The sequence below is a fragment of the Lissotriton vulgaris genome, chromosome 6 (assembly GCF_964263255.1).
Source record: "Lissotriton vulgaris chromosome 6, aLisVul1.2, whole genome shotgun sequence".
Classification (NCBI taxonomy): Eukaryota; Metazoa; Chordata; class Amphibia; order Caudata; family Salamandridae; genus Lissotriton; species Lissotriton vulgaris.
The window spans coordinates 1,782,282,242-1,782,296,906 of record NC_141694.1 but is presented as its reverse complement, the minus strand read 5'-3'; the positions used below and the strand labels follow the sequence as shown (position 1 = coordinate 1,782,296,906).

Here is a 14,665-nt window from a genome sequence, read left to right as displayed (position 1 = left end):
TCTTAAGAAATCGAAGAAACTCTGCCGCTCCCTCAAGAAGGCCTGGAAAAAAGACCCAAACACCAGCACCAGGGACGCCTTCAAAAACGCCACCCGCATACACCACCAACTAATCCGATCTGCTAAGAAAGCCGCATTCAAAGACCGACTAGATAACAACGCCCACAACAGCAAGGAATTATTCAACATCGTCAAAGAATTTACCAACCCCTCAGCCAACTCCAACGACATCACACCCTCTCAGACCCTTTGCGACTCCCTAGCTTCGTTCTTCCACAGCAAAATCGCAGATATCCACAACCGCTTCGACAACCGACCCGGAGACCAACCCACCCAACCTTCTGCAGGACCTTCACCCCCCCTGAATATCCTTAATGACTGGAACCCAATCTCCACTGAGGACACCATCCGCCTGATGAACTCCATCCACTCAGGATCCCCCACAGACCCCTGCCCCCACCACATCTTCAACAAAGCAGACTCCATCATAGCACCACACTTCCGAGACGTCATCAACTGCTCCCTCAACTCCCCAGAAAGCTGGAAACACGCAGAACTTAGCGCCCTTCTGAAAAAACCCACAGCGGACCCCACCGAACTCAAAAACTACCGCCCCATCTCGCTCCTTCCATTCCCGGCCAAAGTCATCGAGAAAGCCGTCAACAACCAGTTCGCCACCTTCCTCGAAACCAACAAATCCCTCGACTCCTCTCAGTCCGGCTTCCGTGCCAAACACAGCACGGAGACCGCCCTCATCGCAGCAACAGACGACATTCGAACTCTATTGGACAATGGAGACACAGTCGCCCTCATCCTCCTCGACCTCTCCGCAGCCTTCGACACAGTCTGCCATAGCACCCTCATACAACGCCTCAGCAACATCGGAATCCAAGGAAAAGCACTGGAATGGATCACCTCGTTCCTCACAGGAAGAACCCAGAGAGTCCGCCTCCCACCATTCAACTCAGAGGCCACTGAAGTCATCTGCGGCGTACCCCAAGGGTCCTCACTCAGTCCCACCCTCTTCAACGTATACATGAGCCCCCTTGCGGCCATCGCACGCCAACACAACCTCAACATCATCTCCTACGCGGATGACACTCAACTGATCCTATCACTCACCACAGACCCAAACACCGCCAAAACCAACCTACATACAGGAATGAAAGAAGTAGCCGAGTGGATGAAGCACAGCCGTCTGAAACCGAACTCAGACAAAACAGAAGTCCTTATCTTAGGTACCTCCCCCTCCGCCTGGGATGACTCTTGGTGGCCAGAGGCCCTCGGAAAAGCACCCATCCCGACGGACCACGCACGGAACCTGGGCATCATCCTGGACTCCTCACTCTCTATGAACAGACAAGTCAACGCCGTTTCATCATCCTGCTTCAACATTCTTCGCATGCTCAAAAAAACATTTCGCTGGATCCCCACCGACACTAGAAAAACAGTCACCCATGCTCTAGTTACAAGCCGCCTGGACTACGGAAACACCCTATACGCCGGTATCACCGCAAAACTCCAAAAAAAACTCCAACGCATCCAGAACGCATCAGCCAGACTCATACTAGACATCCCGCGTAATGACCACATCTCTAGTCACCTGAAAAACCTCCACTGGCTCCCTGTCAATAAGAGGATTACTTTCCGCCTCCTAACCCACGCACATAAAGCACTCTACGAACTTGGACCCGAATGCCTCAACACACGACTTTCCTTCTACACCCCCTCCCGCCAGCTACGATCCTCCAACCAAGCCCTTGCTACCGTACCTCGCATCAATAAAACCACCATGGGAGGTAGATCCTTCTCCTACCTCGCAGCTAAAACCTGGAACTCACTCCCCACTCGCCTTCGTCTCACTCAGAACCATCTAGCATTCAGAAAACAACTTAAAACTTGGATATTCGACAAGTAACTCCCCACCCCTCTTCAAGCGCCTTGAGACCCTCCGGGTATGTAGCGCGCTATATAAATCTCTCTGACTTGACTTGACTTGACATGAAGGTCACACATTGAAAAACTTGAGAAATTGAACAATTGAGAGTGACCATTTGAAACTGTGAGTACAGTGACGAGTACAACACAATGTAATCCCAACAAGGGAATACTACTGGTATGCATGCACATTGATAAGTAAAAATTGCTACACATCCCCCACAAAGGAATACTGCACGTATGCATTTACATTGATATAATTGAGTAATTGAAACTAAGTTCAAATTGAAATAATTTGACAGATATGTGCAATACCTAAAGAGAAAACTGCACGTGTGCAAGTGTCAACTGGGCAAACCTAAGCAGAGATAACATGACATGCACAGTTTGAAAAATAAAGAAAATTGAGTAATTGAACTTGAACCTTTTGAACATGTAACCTGGAAAAACTTGGTATAAAAGTCACTTGTCACTAGATGGCAGCAAAGCATTGAAAACATAAATTCATGAAAGCAAGAAAGTACATTTTTAAACATAAAAACGCTAACATCAGGCAAGAAAATTCATTAAATATGTCACCTTTAAAAAACGAGTCACTTAATGTTGCCAAACTTACAGTTGTTATGATTGTATCTGTGGCAACGATCGTGTCAAAATCGTTCTACCACCTGTGCTGACCTGAATTTGGACTGAAGAAAAACTTTATTGTTATAGCAATGTTAAGCATGTTACTAGAGATCTCGCCAAATCTAAAATGTCGGAACGAACAGGAGACGTACACCAAGTGGTTCACGGCGCGCTCCTGCTACCATAACCCATACGCAGCATCAACAACCATGAAAGACTCAGACGTCATAGAAGCTTGAAGAAAGACTAGGCGATGCATTCCTCAAGGTATTTACCGCAAGCCTATTTTGAATTTCAAACCAGTGCACAACTATCGATTTTACTGCCCTCCGAGTCTTGAAGACGAAAATTGTACATTTAGATGAAAATAAAGATATACACTTTGACCAACGAGAAGGTCTTAGGTCAAAAATGTGGACAAAAGACATTGCACAACCAGAGTTGCACAAGCATGAGGGTGTTGAGCCTGAATTGCGTACGCATGTAGACTTGAACAGTAAAAGGAGCTGGTACTTCAGCATAGATAAAGACTTGAAAATCCATGCTTCTTGCATGAAGGGACATAAACTAGATAATGAGACGTCTGCAGTGCTGCCTGCATTGAAAGGATAGTCTTGAGAAAACACACTGCTTCACCAGGCAGTGTGTAGGCATGTTGATGAAAATATTGTGCTGCACAATGAAACTATATTGATGAAACTATATCCTTGTACTGGATAAGGTTTGATAATGTTGCCCCGAAACACTTGAAAACACCGCTCCAGTACTGAAACAAATTCTTGCCCACGCTGCACAGGTAGTGAACCAATGACCTTGCTCACGCTGGTCCGCTACTGAGCCAACCACTTGCCCACGCTACTCTGGTACTGAGATAATGATTCTGCTGGCAGAACACAGCATATCCCAAAATATTGTGCAGCACATCATTTCACCAGTAACGGAGGAGTTCCCGCTGACATATTATGAAAACACAGTGAAGCAGCATACACATAGGTTGAAACAAGCTTGAAAGGCGTATTGAGGAAAAGCGTTGAATAGAAAACCTTTACCTTGCATCTTGAGATAGTGTAAATGTAGCAGGAAAAGTACCAGCAGGGCAGGCAGCAGCAACTGGAAGGCACTAGATACTGACACTGGATGAGGTTGAAATTGATATGCATAGAACTTGAATGCCTTCCTTGTTGAAGTGCTGCTTTTGTAGTGTTGAGTTTAAAGTAGATAATTTCCCTTGAACTTGAAGATGTTGAGAACAAACTTGAATTGATGAATAAAAAATAGATCTGACATGTGCAGTTCGAGGCACAATTGTTGCTTTGATATTGAAAGGCGCTTGAAGACAGATAATCCATAGAGCCAAACTGTTCTTGTGCAGTGGTTGAAAAGTCCATTTATTATCAGACTTGTGAAGTTGGGGGCGACCGGTGTAATGGTCACTGGTGGGGATTGGTGCCAGAGTCTTTGTTTGAAGTTGAAAGATTGATGAAGATTTTGAAAGACTTGCCTTCTTGAAGCTTGATTTCTTGAGTAGAACACGTAGAAGGTAAGATCAAATCGTCGCCATAAAAATGTAGGATACACATTCCATCCTCGTCGCCATAAAAATGTAGTAATCGACTCCAGACTCGTTGAGGTATTTGATGATAATTTATTGTATGTTGTTAAGTAGCCTGGAACAAGCCCCACCAGGAGCAGGCAGCAGGCAGCTCAGCCCCATCATAACTGTGGCTTATCTTCAACCAGCACCCAATATTCCATGGTGCATCACAGTGCAGAGGCATTCCACTAGAAGGCATGAAGTTGGTAAAGACATACATAGGAATATGCAATAAGTAGAATACAACATATTGCCTACTTAATAATTGAGAACAAAGGTATCCAATTTAAGATCAGTGGGCAGTCTCCTCTCTGACTTAGCCTTATACAACATGTTGCTTGGTGGTTCCCATACTGGTCTTCCCACACGTTTAATGATATCGGGGTGAGGGGGAGATGATGCGCCCAGGAGATTTTGCCCTCTTTAGTTGGTGAATTGCTTCCCACATCTCTTACACCCTTATTTGCCTATCTTGCAATATTGAATACTCCTGACTAAGCGCTGGTGTAGGTATCTCTCTCACAGATTCCTGCAGTCCAGCCATCGACGTCCCCATTTAAGGGAGATACCAATTTGCAAGATGAGCTGCAAAGGCCTTGGCTATTTCCTTTGGCGAGTATACTACCTTCATCTTCTTGATCAGTACTATGTGGATCCAGGGATTCCCCTCCTAAATATTGTTGATCCATGGGGTGTGTTTCCACATGTCCATCCATCCTATAGTTGTGGTAAAAGTCTACAATCGGGGTCCGCTCCTGACTGTTGTCCACCTCTGATAAGTCTGTCAAGGTTACTCTTCATGGTGAAGTTCGGGTCGTCCCCACAATATTGTTACCATGTCTGGCACCACACCAGCCAGTCACCCATTTTCTGAAGCTTTGAGGGTACGAGTCTGGGAGGGAAATACCAGAAGGCTACTTTCATAACCTCCATATTCCACCACCACCCAAATCGCTGCATGGCACACTCCCGGGTTCACCCTAGTCTTGATGAGTGTTAGTTGGAGCAATTTGCGGACCAATATGCCCAACCCCTGAATCTCATGGTGAATCCCGCAGATGCCAGGACCTTGTAGTGGCCTCTCCACACAAAGGCATTGTTATTAACAACGAGATGGGTCTTCTGCAATTTAATTATGTCTGGGCCATTTACTAGTAAGAAGCGGGACATTATCACTCTCTTCAATCTATTTCCTTGTTTGTTGATGTTCCAGGAGAGGATTGTGAGCCATTGTCATTCGGTCTCAGGTCCCTCTCTTGTACACATTCCGAAGATTGGTGTGTGTCTTCTCAGGAGTGCCTATGTCTGCCTCCCAGTCTGTGTGTGTGTTTGCCAAGGGTGTTGGTGACTTTACTTATGAGGACCCATTGGTACCATAACTCCCATCTTCCCAACTAATTTCCCTATGCCGTACTACCTCATGATACAGCCATAAAAATAGTTGCTAGCCTAATGTCTGAGGTGTCTGTTGCCCCCTATAACCCCCATCAAACCTTAAACTTTGGTTGTCTCCACAGTGAGTCTCTGCATAGAGACCTCTCTGGGCGGTAAGAGTGGGGCTGTAGTGGTGTAACAAAGAGCACTGTGTTCCTCCATCTCATTCTCCCCGCGTTTCAAGGTCAAGTAGCATTGCAGCAGATCTACTTTGACCCCCATGTGTCCTCTTCCGCTGGTTCTGGAACTGGCTCCTCCCCCACCCTCCAGCAGCATCTCCCTTCACACTATCCTAGGTTTGCCAAGTAGGAGTTAAGCTTAAGACGTCTGAAGTAATGGAGGACGCCAACAGGTAAGAGTTATGCTTTATTCAAGATACAAAGAAGAACACCTCCAATTGCCAGTCCCTCAGAACACAGTCTGACAGGGCTCACACAACATTCTAAAGCAACTCAAACTGGAAGTTCTATGGACGAGTCTAAGGGTGAGGCAAGCAGAGGGGAGAGGTGGAATGGAGAGACTCACTAGGATACAACAAAGTCCTCTCAGAATTTTGTTTTGTTTCAGGAAAACAAACTATCAAATCAGGGGCTTGTTTTCAATGCACAAGAATCAAATGGCCCCGAAGCACATGTAGTTTGTTCTCAATGCATGTCAGAGTCATTCTACATGTTCCCTGCCTGTGTCATGGTTGACATTGGCAGGGAAACTGACTGCTCACCTTTCTCCTCCCTATTGGGCAGAGCAGTGCCCTTATAACCCGGTTGGGGATTGGACAGAATATGTGCCCCTGTTGGGTGACCTCCAGCAGAATGCATAGGACTGTTACCACCCTCACTATGGAACAAATACATGGCAGTGAAAGTAGTGAGGAGAGCTGAAGCTCCTCTCCCTGGACGGGCAGTCCCTAGTTACCATCCCTTCTCCTCCAGTGTGGGGAGGTAGTAATCTGTTGCCTCTTTTTTTCCTCCACTGTTGGTGCTGCCCTTAGAACTTACTCTCATACCTGCTCAAGCCATTGGCATCCACCCCACTGTGTGCACCATAACACGGGGTGAGGGACATCACCAATCTCCATGGTCCAACTGACATGGTGCAGTTGAATGACATATGGATTATATGCATTATTCACTCATCACATAGCAACCCTGTAAAGAGTCACTATAACACGATGAGCTGGAAACCCTGCACAGAATAGGTTTCCTGCTTAGGTATGAAAGCTCTGCATAACTGGACTCCAACCTCTCCAGGACATGAGAGATTTCTCCAGATGATTCCATTCAGAGCATGGGAGTCCAAGTCCCCACTCTCCATGGAACTGCCCCATTCTCCCATTTGTATCACATGCTGAAAACTATTCTAAGGTTTGTGCTTGGGCTCTTTTTAATATGCTCCCTGCTGCACCCCTGCTGCCCCATGCACCCGGAATCACAGCTGCCAGAGACCAGAAAACCAGAGTAACAGTGGCTGAGGCGTAAGCAGACAAAAGAAACTTACAACAAAGTGATGACAAAAGGAACAAAGACATTGTAGAGAGGTCTACATCATGGAAAAGGATGACACAAACTTAAAAGAAAAAACAAGAATGAATACAATCAGACCCAGGCTGGCTCTATCAGGCACAGAGCAGTGGCCTGGGGAGTTGTGGGGGTAGTTTCTTGCTAGGTGCCGGGTGGGCCGGATGTATTTGCTGCAAGCCGGGCTGCAGCACAAAAAAACAGTGCCCAATCAGGCCAATCTTGCTTCAAAACACATTGTTTTTCAATTTGTATGGTTCCTGCAATGTCACCAGAAGCAGGGCTGACTTTCAGGGGGCATTCATGGTGAAGAGAGGGCGGGGGGCTCAGAGAGTCCAGTGCATAGGTCTCACAAAAAGACAAAGAAGAGGAGGGCATTTGAATAGTGATCACCGGGGGTGGTGGGCAGTGAATGACAGTATGCTCGATGGTTCTTAGGGGGACTGGGATTTCCTTATGCAGACTAAGTAGCCTCTCTGAGATATCTCCAGCAGATCCACCATATGGCCTAAGGATTTGTCGAAACAGCAGCCAAGCAGCCTTTCCATGGTCCTGAGCTGTGAAGTTTTACAGCATGTAAAGGGGTGGAGTAGTAATGATTCCTGGTCAGACCAAGGAAAAGGTCTCTTTAGAAATGTTTCACCTGTCTGTGGTACCATACCCGCCCATTGTACTGGATAATAAGCTGGTCAGGGAGACTGTTTCCTCTGGCATCAACCATCCCTTTATAGCTTCAGTGGCACAAGGCACATGACTGGCTACAGCACCCATCAGTAAGCCACCTGAAAGGGGCAGGATTCGCAAAGCGGTTGAGGGCTGTGCCACGAGTGATACAGATCTCCTTGGCAGGGCCTATTTGACCAGTAATGCCACAACATTAATTGAGGACAGCGCTGGTATGTGTATGACACACAAGGAGCTCCCGAAGCAGGGTGAAAGGTTCTTCTCTCTTACGGAAGGCTCTTATTCCTCTTGCTTGAAAGAGCTGCATTCAGCATTGCCGTCTGACCATGCGTCAAGTGGGTCCTCAGAAGAGTTGCGCAATTCTACAATATCTAGGCAGGTAAAGCAGCACAGGAGATCGAAAAACCCAGGTGACAGGTAATGCCGAGAAATTGGGAAACCTGGCTATCCAGAGCCCCATGTTGTCTGCAACCCTAGCAGGTTCGGCTGAAAAGCTGCTATTGGGGCTTATATATCGCTCCATTAAGCACCAGGAAGAAACTCATTCTGATGAATAAAAAGCAAGGATCGCAACAAAGTATCTCTAAGGGAGCAATGAGACAGTGAAAACCAGGACCTCATTGCTAGAGTCAGACCTGAAGGGTCTCAAGGATCAACCAGAGGCCCAAGAATCATGGATTTCGGACATCCAATGGAAGCTCAAGGATTTTGAGAATAGATAAGTTCAAAATATTCTGCTTATTTTGGGCCTTGAAGAGGAGGTCGAGGGCAATGATACCAAGTCCTTTGTGGTCCAGCTATTTAAGGGAGCCTTCCCCGAACTGGAGTCTTGGAACTGGAAACAGAAGGTGCAGAGAGTCCATCGGTTCCCCCTCATGCCTGCAAAACAACCTCAATCACAGGGAGGTGGGACTCCCAGGCCTGGGGTAATTATTGTGTATTTCAGAAATGTTCTACAGAGACAGACCATCTTTGAGAAGACGAGCCCGGATGCAAGACAAAGCTTTAAGGGTGCTCTTTTTTCATAAGGCCGGACTTTTGCAATGTCACAGTTGAACGCCAATGAAGATTGGGGCAACTCATAAAGATATTTCAGGATAACAGTGCCAAGGCCTACTTATTGACCATTGCATGGCTCAAAGTTATCTCCAAGAACCAGACTTGTATGTTCACCTCGGAAATTAAGGCTAAAGACTTTCTAGATGGCCTTAGGCTGTAATGTTGAATGTCGAAGTTTAATGGGTGGTTCCACAAGAGAGGGGCTGCTTGGGTACAGTCAAGGTTTAGTTGTGGGGGAAGACCTCCTCAGGATCCCTTTTTCCTTTTCTCTCTCTCTTTTTGGTTTCTCTACTTCTTGATAGCAATGTCAATGAGTATATTGCACATGATCGTTTCTGTGGGAACAATCTTTGTGAATTCTTAGCTTCTTTGTTTTTCATTCTGAGAGAGGGACCTGTAATGATTGATATGTATGTTTGGGAGGGAGGGACAGCACATGAGCCATCACTCAGACTTCAATCTGATTGCCTTGTTTAGAAGGGTTGGGAGGGGGAAGGGGAGCCTTTTGGGGGGGCTGGGTGTTTTGGGCTGGGGACAGGGGAAGAAGACATTGGGGTTGTAAAAGAAGGAGAAGTGAAGAGGGATGAGGGGTTTACCAAACTTTAGGTTTGTGGCTAACAATTGGTCGCCGTGAGTTTGCAGTCTGATTGGGGCTTAAAGATGAGTCTGTGGGGGTTGAAACATCTTAATTTGTCTAGATGGCTTGAGCAGCTCATGTAGGCATTGCGACTATCAATATATATTGGCACAATGATCACTTAAGAATTGTAGCTGACAGTCTGAAACTGATACGGGCTGATTTAGTCTGTCTCCAAGAAACTCATATAGAGGGGGCCGGGAAAAATCTGCAGGAAATTCTGGGATATATTCTCTTGGGACACACTACAAAGGACACAAATACACATGCGCTAGTAATTTTGGCCACATGGAAATGTTTGTGGGTTGGTTTGTAGCACCTCCGATAAATTTGGAAGGTGGGTCAGAGCCAAATGTCAGTTTGATGAGGGGATAGCCATGCTCTGCTCCATTTATGGCTGTAATTTGGATGACTCTTCCGCCCTAGATTACATGAATACCGAGCTGGTGCTGTAGCCAACACCGATTATTGTCTGCGGGGATCTAAACATAAACTTGGGTATCAGACAAGAGGGGTCAGACTGGGGGCATTACTCTGGCAGGAAGCCCAGGGTTTATCAGGCACTCCAGCCTCTGAAATTGAACCAGTGCCTGGTGGATATCTGGCAGAAGTTTAAGGCCCCAGATCCTGGGTACACATTTTTCTCTGCTTAGCACAAGAAGCATGTCAGATTGGATGATTATTTTTTTCCTTCTGCAAGTCTGATCAGTGGGATGCAAATTGAAAAATATCCACGGATTCTGTTGGATCACTACCCGCTGGTGATTGAAATATCTTCTCTCTGTTGTTAAAGGTCTCCACAGGGCATATTTTCAATATATTAGCACAGGGCAGCGCCGCAAGCCGTCTAGCTGCGCTGCCCTACGTCAAAGGAAAAGGGCAGGAATGCACCATACCTACAAGACACAGCACATTTCTGCCAGCACTGGTGCACAAACTGCAGCTGAGCGCCAACACAGGCACCCTTGCGCCATAGTGCAGGTGGGTCTGTATTGTTGGCATGGGTAATTTTATGCAGGAGAGGACACCTTACTGCACAAAAACAAATAAAGGAGACATTTTCCTCATTCTATGTGTGCTGCAGAAAGTAGCACACGTGGAAAGACGCAAAAGCAAAGAACAATCTAAACATTTCTCCATGTTACACTTGCTTTGGGAAGGTATTAGTGTTGGCGCTGCCCCAGATATACGCTATGTTGTACGTCTGGGCAGAGTAGTTTCATCTGGTCTTATAGTAAGGCAGAAAGGGCTTTAAAGTATGTGATGCTTCCAAAGGTTAGAGGAGGAAGGCTGTTCCAATTATTTTGTTCTGTCAGTGGGATGCCGCTGTAAAATATATGAATATCTTAGTTGGGGGCCAGCAAACTGACTACTATGCGATGGAAACAACACTTTCCATTTATGAATTGCTACTAGGTGATGAGGCTAAGGCCCTTTTCCTAAAAATGGTAGAACCGAGATACTACAAAAAGGTGACAAGACTCGACAGATGGCCTTTAAGACTTGAGGGCGGGAAGTGGTCAGGAAGAAGTTCGACATTGGGAGATTTAATTTGTATACCCCCATTTGGTGGTCCCCGCTCTTACCTATGATCTCCCATGGTGCTTATTGTGCTAGATGGAAAGCTTAAGCGATAGAGAAACTAGACGACCTTTTGGATAACAATAATGTATTTTGGGGAGCTACTACTGGAGTTTGGCCTTGAAAAGAAAGACTTTTTAAGATACCTAAAATTCAGGATTTTATTGGTTAGAAAGTGTGGCAGAGATATTGGATTCAGCAAGGAAACACTACATGAGCCACTACCCTATTCCGTGGGCGGCTAGATATCTCAGATATATGGGCATCTGTGGGGCAGTATGCCTGATGTCCTTGAGAAGCAGTCAGTCAACTGGCTAAGATGATTAGGGGCCACAGATGGCAGCTTTTTGGAGTCATTAGAACCTGGGCATAGGTTGATATCCGTGGGTCTGCAGGCAAAGCATTTAAAAACTATCTTTAGTTTGTATTATACTCATGCCAACATAGTGAGCTGGGGAGGGACACTGATTTTTTTTCCCCCGCGATGTCAGAGTTTGGAGGAAGATTTAATCCACAGGTTTTTTTAACTGTGAGAACCTAGACTCTAAAACAAGAGATTTCCTGCTTTTAGTGGATTGTCTTACACATAGAAGTGGTATTAATGGCCCAACTAATGCTTTTGGGAGTTCATGACAATGCAGGTGGGAGTGAGGGGCAGTTCTTTGTGTTTATCAATGGTGGTAGCCTGTGTCTGCATTGCTACAGCTTGGTTTGAGTCTGATACTCCCACATTTCATCAGTGGTTGGCTAGACTGCTCTCAATGTTTCATCCAGAGACAATACCTATATACCCAAAAGAGCAGAAAGGCTAGGAAGAAGGGGAAGACAATCTGAGCCTCTCTAGATGATTGGTCACGAGGATGGCTTAATTAGTATTGCAAGGGGTTTTCAATTCTTCTCATCCGCTTCCTCTGGACAATTTAAATTATTTCTGGCATTGTTTGTTGAAGTGATTTATAGAAATGGCATACATGTTCAAGTTGAACTCCTGGGCTCCTATTGCTTTACCAATGTTGATTTTTTATATGGGCAGTATGATAATGTACTATTTGGCAATCAGTTAATCTGATATTATGAATTGACTATCGGATGTTGGTTCTTTAGCCAAATGTAGATAGATGTATGGTGTTGTATGTTCTCTCTCAGTTTCTGGTTTACTGAAATTAATTCTAAATAATTATGACTTCTCTTGCAAAAATCTATAAAAATATTGTTTTAAAAGAGTAATTGTCTAGGATCACACAATAAGGTCAAGTGGAAGCTGGGATCAATGCAAGGTTTTTTCCTGGTTTCACTTTGTGCAATTGATTCGTTCCATTGTTCTTTCGTTCTCTTTTCCATTTTAGATCAAATCATAATGCTTTGTGTTAAATATAGCTGGATTTTGTATGTTAGAAATAGATTGGAGATGGTAGTGTGTACCGAGGCTGGTATTTTAATGAAGAAGCAAGAATGAAAACCAGATAATGCACCGTTCGTCAGTGCATTGAGACCGCTCACAAAGCTTAAAATGTTTATTCTTTGTCATTCATTCTTTACTGAATTCATGCTCCTCGTCCACACAACTATTCATTCATTCATTATACCATGCAGCCAGGCCACCACTCTCCATCCAATCAAAAATTGGCATGGTCCTATAATGAAAGATGTGTTTTAAAACGTATTCTTATTTGTATTATGATTAAAAAAGTGTATTAGTGGTGGAACACCCACCTCTCCAAACTCCCTTACAGTGGTCAGGCTTGTTTGCTGCGCGCTGTATGAGGGCTGTGTCAGTGCTTAATTTGAGCTGGTGGTTGCCGGTGGAGCTGACCGGAACTTAGTCTTGGGGATCAGCACCTATTTGTTGCTCAACAGACTTTAACCCTGAGCAATAGGGAGAATGATAAAAATGGGGTAAACAAGGATGAAGGGAAGCAGGGGAAAACAGAGAAAAAGAAAGAAAGCAGGTTTGAAAAAGAACCCTAAAAGTGTGTAAATATATATTTTTTACTACTCAATAAAAAATTACGGAAATAAAAATAAAAGAGGCATGAAGTGGAATCAAAACTACATAGTCAGCCGCAGACTTCTCAGCAAAACGTTGGGCCCCCTCACTTATTCTCTTACAAGTTAAGCACTGGCAGATCTGACAAATTGAGTCAGTGTTGCTTTTGATTCCGAGGGGCATATTTACAAGTCCTTTCGTCACAGGAACATCACTTTTTATGACGTACCTATGGCGATAGGGTCTTCGTCTCACTTACAAGGCAGCGTTAAGCTTAACATGGCTTAACGTCACCTTGTAAATAAGGCCCCCTTTCACGCTTCACTTAGCCTAAAAGGGGTGGGCAATGAATTTTGCGGTGGGCGTTGCGCCGCAACAACCATTGGTTTTGACACTGCCCCCTATTTACAAACTGACATAAATAAAAGACAGTGCCAAAATTAAGACCAGGGTAAACCTGGTCTTACCCTGGCGAAACTAGGAGGCATGCTTTATTTCTCCTCGTTTTTCCTGTTTCTATGTGTGCTGCATTATATATAATGGAATAATCTATAGAATAGCTGTGCGCGTTACAAGTGCCATTTGATTTGATCTGATTGCTTTATTCGTGTGTTCTGATTCATAGAAAGGGCTGCCATAGACAGAGAGACCATGTTTTACTATACACGAGACAAACAAGACATCATCCTGCAAGTGGAAGACATGCTTTTGATTCCCATCTTGCCAATCATACACTGGCTTTTAGCTATGCAAGGCTTGGTAACCACAACTACAACAAACTGTTCGCTTGTTCACATGCCTTTGAACTGTGCAACAGACGCAGTCAATGAGGGTCTGGCCTTTCGTGAAGTCTGGCAGGACCATATGGGCCATCTTGAAAAGACCAGTGTGTGCAGGGGCGACTTCCCCACTAAGCCGGATGAGCGTTGCCCCACTGCTTATAGGAAGAAGATGAAAAATAAAGTGATAATAAAACCCTTTTTTTTTATTGACTTGGCTGAGTTTGCAGAGTCTGCGAGACTGTGGCGGGATGGGGCCAGGTCTCAGTCATCAGCAGGGGGAGGAGGCGCTGTGGGCACTGAAAGTGCACATGTCTGCATGCGCACTTGGGTATCCCCAGGCTATTCCTTTGAGGTACCTGCAGGGCTCTGGAGCACAGTCTCCCAGTCCCTGCTGGAGCATCAAACAGTCCCGCTCTGCCCAATCCCAGCACTTCTCTCGGGCTGGGAGTAATGGCATGAGAGAAGCGATGGGATTGTGTGGGGTGCTGGGAGCATGTGCTCATGGGAACAACTGCAGTTCTGGGAGCAGAGCTCGGTGCTGGAGAAGAAGGCAAGAGTATGTTTATTTTTTATTTATTTGACCAACACTGCCACCCCCATTTAGAAATCAGGAGCAACCGACATTGAGTGTTTTTTTTTTTGGTCCCATCACAGCCCACACTGGCCCTTTCAAGGTGGCCTATCTGGCAGTGGAGAGACTGACAGAGTGGCTGAAATATGAGTCCAATACTGGTTAGTCGGGTCCGGACTTGCCATAATGGGCGTCGGACATTTCACCGGAAGGCTGGAAAGGTGAGGGCCATTTTCTCAGCGGTGGTGGGTTTT

The 14,665-nt window shown here is 45.4% G+C and overlaps 1 protein-coding gene across 1 annotated transcript in view; it reads left to right on the top strand.

Moving 5' to 3' along the window:
• LOC147709477 (cysteine-rich secretory protein 2-like) overlaps positions 1-14,665 on the top strand; it is a 310,503-nt gene that overhangs the window by 136,809 nt on the left and 159,029 nt on the right. The gene's annotated exons all lie outside the window — the stretch shown is intronic.